Source organism: Prionailurus viverrinus, chromosome X (assembly GCF_022837055.1).
Source record: "Prionailurus viverrinus isolate Anna chromosome X, UM_Priviv_1.0, whole genome shotgun sequence".
NCBI lineage: Eukaryota > Metazoa > Chordata > Mammalia > Carnivora > Felidae > Prionailurus > Prionailurus viverrinus.
This window is the reverse complement of record NC_062579.1, coordinates 41,233,322-41,243,030: the sequence shown is the minus strand read 5'-3', so window position 1 is coordinate 41,243,030 and position 9,709 is coordinate 41,233,322.

The following is a 9,709-nucleotide window of genomic DNA, read 5'->3' as shown; positions in this document are numbered from 1 at the left end:
ATATCATAGATATCTTAAGAGAAAGTTTCCTTAATCTGGAAGAGCAAACATTAGAGAACCAGCAATATTTTCAACCAGAATCACAAAACAATAATCTTCCCCAGTTCATTTAATCCCATGTTCCTAATTCTTGTTCAATTTGAATGCAGCTTCTTAGTTCTGGAAATTCCTACCCATTTTAGTATTAATCTTAAAGATATCGAATACCTGTATTTGTCCCCAAAGTCCTTTTTATAAATTTCCTTGAAGAAGAAACACGTTTTGTGAGAGAATAAGAACAATTATAAATGACAAAATATCATAAATAGACATTGTTAAAGATCTGATGAGAATTCATTATGATGCAATTTACAAAGAAATTCAGTTATTTCTGTGACACATAACACTTCAGGTAATCAGAATATTAAGTGATGACCTTATACCAAAACATTAAAACTTTAGGAATTGCATATATATTTGGACAGTTATAGCATTTACCTGTGCAGTATAACCTAAGGTTTACCATTGTACGACAGTGCCTTTCCAAGTAACTTAGCATCCCAAATAAAAGGGCCTAATTGGTCAAAAAGATTTCATTTGCCTTTAAATCCTGGGAAGTTTGTTAAAACCTTAGGAAGTTAAAGTACATCCTAAATAGGATTACAGATCATTACAAATCTTAAAATTTTATTTATTCAACCAAGGTGGCAATAAAAGATTCTAAAGGTGAATGTATAGCATTATATAGTTCTTACCAAAACCTAGCTCCTTTAACATTGAGAAGTTTTAACTAAAGAATCAAAGACCTGATAAACATGAAACCTAAAACTGGGGTGCCTGGGTGGCTCAGTTGGTTAAGCGTCTGACTTCAGCTCAGGTCATGATTTCTCAGTCTGTGAGTTTGACCTCCATGTTGGGCTCTGTGCTGACAGCTCAGAGCCTGGATCCTACTTCTGATTCTGTGTGTCTCTCTCTCTGCCCCTCCCCTGCTCATGCTCTATCTCTCTCTGTCTCAAAAATAAATAAAAACGTTAAAAAAAAATTTTTAAAGATGAAACCTAAAACTTTGGTTTTCCACAAAGACAAACCTTTGTTTGTATTGTCTTATCAAGAGCAGATCAACAGTCCAAGAAAACTTTGTCATTTGAGCAGAGAGAAAAGCAGAATTTCAACCTTATACCAGTGTACTTTTAAAATTCCATTCATCTCTCCATAATTTGGCTATTGTTGAGAGTGCTGCTATAAACATTGGGGTACAAGTGCCCCTATGCATCAGCACTCCTGTATCCCTTGGGTAAATTTCTAGCAGTGCTATTGCTGGGTCATAGTGTAGGTCTATTTTTAATTTTTTGAGGAACCTCCACACTGTTTTCCAGAGCCAAAGCATAAGAGACTCTTAAAAACTGAGAACAAACTGAAGGTTGATGGGGGGTGGGAGGGAGGGGAGGGTGGGTGATGGGTATTGAGGAGGGCACCTTTTGGGATGAGCACTGGGTGTTGTATGGAAACCAATTTGACAATATACTTCATATATTGAAAAAAAATTCCATTCAGATCAACGTTAGTCTCCAATTGAGGACTTAGTAACCCACTGAGAGGTGTTTACATCAGAATTTTTTTAGATGGTAAATTCATGAACCAATTAAGTACAAAGCATGTTTTCCAATAGATCCAAATAGCCTTAATTTCTCTGCAATAAGAAGTTAAAAACACAAACCTATGTTCAGTAATCAAAGCTTTAGCACTCCATCCTATTTGGCAAAGACCTAGATGTCCACTTTACTCCTTGACCTTGAGGATGGGAGGAGGAGCCAATGGTGCCTGAGGCAGTGAGGAGCGTATAGGAACCAGTTATGTAGACCACACTCAAGTTGGTGCAGAAACATCAGGGGGAGGGGAAGGCAGAAGAAAGCAAGGTGCCAGTAGAAGGCAGAGAAGGAAAACCTAATTCAAAACCTTAACTCAGAGGAGCAGACATCATGGTTGTTTTTTTTTTTTCACCAAAGTGGAAATATGGAGTCCACATCAGGCCAAAGAAGACAGGAAATTTCCCCGAAACAAATGGAGTTTCAGCAACTGCTTGGGAACGTTTCTTAAAGTCCCCATCCCAAGGTAGACTAACAACAGTTGGCTCCAATTAGAGCTGTTAACCTGGGAAATGAAGGAGAATCCCTCACATCTGTTAGGCAGAGGAACAGGGAGAGGGAGTCAGTGTCCCCTTCAGTCTGATTCTATCTCTGCCAGACCAATAAGGTCCCCTTCTCAAGGTTCCTCCTGCTATCGGTTGGGTTTCTGGGACTTTCCCTGGTTGGGACATTTATTCTTTTAATGTCCTTTCTCCTTGCAGTAGGTTCACTGACCCCTTGCTAAGGAGGTTCTGGGCCTCCCCCCTCTTGGTGGCTAGACCTTCCCTGTCCTTTTGTTGTGGCTCTCTTGTGCCTCTGGAGCAAACAGGGTATAAGCCTCGCATAGCCTCTCATAATAATCCCTGGGGGAATCCCCTCGCTGCTGGGCATATTCACGGGCTTCTCAGCCCCTGCTCTGATCCCCTGGAGGAAATCCTCTTGGGACCGGCAAATATGGACTGGCATCTGGAGAGCGTCTGCACTTGGGCGAGGACGCAATCTGGCCACTGGTCCTTGTGGGGGAGGGTTCTCCGGGTCCAGGAGGGGAGGAGAGATGGGCAGCGTCCAGGGCCAGAGGAGTGACAGACAGGGGAGGAATTTCAAGCTCAGGGGCAGGGGGGAGGGAGCCCAGTGGGTCATAAGGTAGAGGAAAGACAGGCTCTTCTACCGGGTCTCCTGCAAACATTAGGGAAGCAGTGGGTTGCTTCTTTGGTTCCCTGGGTGAGTCTCCAGATAAGGCGGCTAAAACCTTTGCCTGATTCTGCTTGCTATGGATGAATTGCACCCAAAACAGAGGATTTCGGGAAATTTCAAGCCAGCAGTTGATGGAAATTGATCAGTGTGACCTGGGTCTCTGGAGACAACATGCCAGACCATTGGGACATCCAAGGTTCCCTCAGAGGGTCCTCCTACACCAAAAGTGGGCCATTATAACTCACATAGGGTCCTTAACTTGCCGGGGGTTATCTTAATTCCATAGTCTCCCCAAAACCCCTTCTTTGCTCTGTCCCGACCCCATAATGTTCCCGTGAGGCAGAGTTGCAAAGACAGACAGAGGGATAGGGGTGCCCCCTCTAATGAGGAGAGCAGTCAGATGCCTGTCTCGCCTTGTCCTGAAGGAACTTAGGTGAGGCTTAGCTGTAGCGGTCTGAGCTTTGTGACTTATGATTGGAAACTATTCCGATGCCACCATAGACTGTATGCCATTCATCATGGAATCACAGACGGGCCCACTCAGGCTCTGTGGGCTTTTGGGGACCTTACAGGTGCCCGCCTGTGGAGACATAGAATCAAACTTGGCAGGCAAGCTAGACCAAGTTGCACATTCACACTCACATACATACCAGAGTTATTACATTCCCTCCTACAGAATTCCTACCTGTGAGACCTTTGAGGTCTCCGGGGAGTGATCAGGTCCCCCTTCCACTCTTGTGAGTGGGCCTGACTAGATAGGGCCCTAGCCTTACCGGTTCCAATGTTGGGTCCAGGTCCTTACCTGCCAAGTCTCCTTGAGTCCAGTGGGAATGGAGGAGTGGGGCCAGCCTGAGGCGACTGAGTGGGAGACTGTCAAAATTCAGGCAGGGCGCGCCTTCTCCCTTGTGATTCCTTGTTCTATCACCACTTCACCATTCTCCCAAACCAGTGACAACAATGGGCCAGCACGGTTGGGTTTCCTGGTCAGGGAACCAAATATGTTACAGAACCAGGCTGGAGCACTGGAGAAAAAACCAAGCAGCACTCAGGGATCTTGGTGGATCAGAGATTTATGTAACACCGGCGGGTTCAGAGGAGACTATTTCTCCAAAGATCTGAGCTCCAAATTAAGGGGGGAAGGGTAATTTATAGTTGTCAGCTTCCATATTTGTGGCAGGTAGCAAACAGGGCAAGAAGAACCCGGAAGAGGTGTCTCTAAGCTAGAGACCAGAGCTTGTTTTAGTCCCGCTGGCCATCTTATGGTGTAAAACTTTATTCATTTTCCAACAGGGAGACTGAGACCCTTTGAGTAAGGACCCTAGTATGCTACTGATAAATTATACTGTTACTCTTTCTCCCCATGCTTCCAAAGAGACCTGAAGCCATTTTTCAGGGTAACTGAACATTGAAGAAGGAAACAAATTAGATCTTTCAGGATTTACTGGCCATTGGCTCTGAACTGACACTGATTCCAGGAGACCTGAAATGTCACTGTGACCCACCAGTGAGAGTAAGGGCTTATGGAGGTCAGGTGATCAGTGGAGTTTTAGCTCAGGTCTGTCTCACAGTGGGCCTAGTTGGCCTCCAAAAGAATCCTGTGGTTATTTTGCCAGTTCTGGAATAAATAATTGGATCGCAGCTGGCAGAATCCCTACATCGGTTCCCTGACCTGTGGAGTGAGGGCTATCATGGTGAGAAGGGCCTAGTGTATGACACTACAACTACCTCCACCTAGGAAAATAGTAAACCAAAAGCAAAACTGCATTTGTGAAGGATTGCAGAGTTTAGTCCCACCATCAAGGAATTGAAAGATGCAGGGGTGGTGATTCTCCACACATCCCTATTCAACTGTACAGTTGGCCTATGCATAGGACAGATGGATCTTGGAAAATGACAGTTGATTATCATAAGCTTAACCAGATGGTAGTTCCAATAGCAGCTGCTGTATCAAATGTGGTTTCATTGTTTAAGCAAATTAACACATCCCTTGGTATCTGGTACCCAGCTATTAATCTTACAAAAGTCTTTTTCTCCATACCAGTCTAAGGTTCACCAGATTCAGTTTGCTTTCAGTTGGAAAGGCCAGAAATACACCTTCACTGTTCTACCTCAAGACTATATCAATTCTTCAGCTCTATGTCATAATTTAGTTACCTTGGATCTTGTTCAACTTTCTCTTCCAGTAAATATCACACTGGTCCTTTATATTTATGACATTGTATGGATTGGACCCAGTAAGCAAGAAGTAGCAACTACTCTAGATTTATTGGTAAGACATTTGCATGCCATGGAATGGGAAATAAATCTGACAAAAATTAAAAGGTTTTCTACATCAGTGAAATTTCTCAGGGTCCAGTAGTATGGGGAATGTTGAAATATCCCTTCTAATAGGAAAAAAGTGAAGATATTTGTGTCTTATGTGAATTCTTACCAAGGGGTGACCTTGGCAGAGGAGAATTTAATAATCAGGTGCAGAGGATGGCCCATTCTATAGATACCAGTCAGCCTTTTTCCCCAGCCAATCCCTGTCTCATGAGCAAAGCACTCATGAACAAAGTAGCCAAGGTGGCAAGAATGGAGGTTATGTGTGGGCTCTGCAATATGAAGTTCCATTCACCAAGGCTGACCTGGCTATGATCACTGCTGAGTTCCCAACCTGCCAGCAGCACAGACCAACACTAAGCCCCTGATATGGCACCATTCCCTAGGGTTATCAATTAGCAAGCTACTTCATGGCAGTTTGATTATACTGGACAGCTTCCATATGGAATAGGCAGTATTTTTGTTCTTATTGGAATAGACACTTACTCTGAATATAGATTTGCCTTCTCTGCATGCGTTGTTTCTGCCAAAACCATCATCCATGATTTACAGAATGCTTTGCCACCATCATTGTATTCCATATAGTATTGTGTCTGATCAAGGAACTCACCTCACAGCAAATGAGATGCAGCAATGGGCCCATGCTCATGGAATTCACTGGTTTAAAATGGTCCCCACCATCTTAACGCAGCTGGCTTGATAAAACTGTGGAATGGCTTTTTGAATATTCAGTTATAGCACAAACTAGGTGGTAATACCTTGAAGAGCTAGGAAAGATTCTCCAACAGGCTGTGTATGCTCTGAATCAGCATACAATATATGATGCTGATTCTCCCATAGTCAGGATTCATAGGTCCAGGAATCAAGGGGTTGAATGGTAGTGGTACTACTCACTATACTCCTGGTGATCCACTAGCAAAACTTTAGCTTCTTCTTCATGCAATCTTATGCTCTGCTGGCCTAGAGGTCTTAGTTCCAAAAAATTGATTTCTTTTTCTTCTAGGAGGCACAACAATAATTCCATTGAACTAGAAACTAAGACTGCAACCTGTCCCTTTTGGACTCATCCCACTGTATCAATAGGAAAAAAAAGGAGTTACTGTGTTGGCTGGGGTGTCTGATCCTGACTATCAAGGGGAAATTGGACTGCTACTCCACAACAGAGGTAAGGAAGATCATGTTTGGAATAAGGAGGTCCCTTCAGGAAGTCTCTTAGTATTACTATGCCCTGTGATTAAAATCAGTGGAAAACGACAACAACCCAATCCAGGCAGGAAAGTCCAGAAAGTTTGAGTCACTATCTTCCAACCCCAAATAAAGAACCACAACCAGCTGAGGTGCTTGTTGAAGGCAAAGGAAATATGGGATGGTTAGAGGAAGAAGGTATTTATAAATACCATTTATAATCATGTGGTCTATTACAGAAATGAGAACTTTAATTATCATGAGTATTTCTTCCTTGTTATGAATATGTTTTTGTGTTTGTGTATATTTAATACTCATATTTGTGTATTTGTGTATATTTAATATATTTAATTTGTGTGTTTGTGTATATTTAATACTCATATTTCTTCTCTGTTTTAATGCCTTATCATGTAAGATATATTAGACTTTATATCCTACTATTTATTGTATTTAAGTTATGGGATATCAAGGAGAAGAGTAAACATCATTCAAGGACTTTACCTCCTCTTATAGGGAAGGGGTTAATGTGTTTTTGGTTATATGTAGGACCATTGTATCATGTTAGGTGGAAGGATGATTTTGCTATCGACCTCATTTGGAAATTAAGTATGGCTTAAGGATATGTGTATGGGTGTCAGATTGACAAGACATAGACCTGTGATGCTTAATTTTTTTGTGTCAACTTGGAGGTGGTTTTTGGATGGATTAACACTTTAATTAGTGAACTTTGTTTAAGATTGCCTTCCATGATGTGAGTGGGCCTCATTTAATTAGTTGAAGCCTGAATAGGACAAGACTGACTTCCTTGAGCAAGAGGGAATTCTCCAACAAATGTTATTCAAACATCATAATGTAATACCAGCCTTCAGATTGGAACTGCACCATTAGCTCTTCTTCATTTGACTGTCAGCCCACACTGCAAATTTTGGATTTACTAGTCTCCATAATCTTGTAAGTCAATTCTGTATAGTAAGTCTCCTTCTAAATATATACATATCCTACTGGCTGCTTCTCTGCAGAACCTTGACCAGTAAATATGGTAAGACCTATAATCTTAGGGTAGTTTGTAGAGTTATTTCTAGAGAGTGTAGTATAAGCCCTGGGAAAGTGAATGGGGTAATTGCTGAAACATCAGCGATGTTCTGGTCTCAAGGCTGTCAAAAGTGATAGCATTATGAGATCCAGAGCACCATGATCTTCCAGGAGCCAGTTAGGGAACAGACCCACTATAATTGCCTAGCAGTCCTTGAAACTGCACATCTTCCCTGCATGCTTTCCCGTAAACATCAGATGTGTGTTTGGTCTATGTTTGGAGGCTCTTTGTGTTTTCCTCCCACACTTTGACATTCCTCGATATTTATACCTGGCGAACATGAAATAAAGTCTATGTGCAGTTTGCTGCTGCTGCTGTCTCACTGGCAGAGGCAGCCCTACACATCCCCTCATTTTAAGTGTCTGAGGACTTTTTCTTCAGTGAGTGGCTACAGTAGTTACTTAATATTAAATAGAGGACAAACAGGTATGCCTTATTTTAACCATCATAATTGTTGCCTTGACTAAATTCCCCGTGGTAATAGTACCCATTGCCCTTAAATATCCAATAGTGGGCATGGACACTGTGACCCATTAATAAACCAAAATTAAATTAAGTCTTTGGCACGCACAAACTGGTTTGAAGAAACAGAATGTTGTGGATATCCTCCTCACCTTTTTCTAGTTAATACGGCCCAATGTAAATTAAAACATAGCCTTTCAAGGATTGAAACCCATTATACAAGACCTATTTAGAGAAGGGTTGAGCCTCAATACCTTTAAAAAAAATTTAATGTTTATTTTTGAGACAGAGAGAGACAGAGCATGAGCAGGGGAGAGGCAGAGAGAGAGAGAGGAAGACACAGAATCAGAAGCAGGTTCCAGGCTCTGAGCTGTCAGCACAGAGCCCAACGCGGGTCTTGAACTCATCAACTGCGAGATCATGACCTGAGGTGAAGTCGGATGCTCAACCTACTGAGCCATTCAGGCACTCTGAGTCTCACTACTTCTTCATTTAACAGCCTATTTTGGCCTGTTCTTCACTTGGGAAGAACAAATGGGACTTCACAATGGATTACTAGTCTTAATGCCATAGTACCACCCATTAAAAGCCCCCATAATTAATATTATGGAACTTACTGACCTTGTACAATCAGCAACTGATAAATATTTTTCTATTATAGATTTGGCCAATATGTTCTGCTTAGTGCCTATTTCAAATGCTTCTCACCCCAGTTTTCCTTCCCTTTCAAAGGGAAATGATACATGTTTACCTGGCTACCCATAGGGTACCTCGACAGTTCTTCTATCTCACACAGTCTTTGCAGGCAAGACCTTAACTGAACACAGCTTTCTCCAGGGGCACAAATATGCCATTGATGCCATTGCATTGATGCCATTCTCTTCTGAGGGGATTCCGTAGAAACACTCATTCAGGATATTCAAATATTCAAAAAGGTGTTCACAAAAAAAGAGTGGGGGCCATTGACCCACACTTAAGTGCAATGTCTCACCATTTCAGATAAGTTCCTGAAAATTAGTAATCCAAGAGCTTCCAATTCTTGACACTGCCAAAAAAGCACAACTCACCCTCTCAGCACTCACATTAAAACAAGCCCAAAATCTTCTGGTCCTTTTTGGGTTATGGAGGTAACATATTTCTCAAATTTTATTTTAGCCTATTTATGCTTTTATCTGCAAATAGGTTCAACTTGAATGGCATCCCCACCCCCTAACAAATATAGGCACTCCTATTAGTGTCTCCCAGAGACTTTCACTTTAAGGCTTAGCAACCTACTCTTAAGCATCTTAGAATCTCTGCACCAACCATGATAGCCATAAATTGCCTGTGGCATTTTGACACAAGAAACTGCACTACTAGGTCCCATGCTATGTATCATTAGAATGCAATTGCTGGCTGAATACTGGGATCTCCTGGAAGTAGAGGCTCCCAGAGGCCCTGAGTTTGTGACCCTCCATATCCAGCTAATTATGCCTTAGGCCTTGGAAGAGGTGCCCTGCAGACTCATCAGTCACCAAAGCCTCTTTGCTATGGTATGGGGCCAAACCTGAGTACTCTAGCATATCACACTTGCACATGGCAATGGTCTTCCCTGTCTTCAGTCTCTTGCCAGATGTCATGGTACTGGAAGATGTCACCCCTTGGTTACCTGAAGATCATCTTGGGATCAATTTAGTGGATAGCAGTGGGAGTTTGTACACTTTATGGATACACTGTCATAATCAAACATGATGGAACTAAGTGGATTATTGCTGCTTTTCATCTCTTAACCCATATGTATCTGACAAAGTACTAGACTCAAAGATCAGCACAATTAGCCAAACCTCAGGCAGTTGTTTTAGCACTGGAT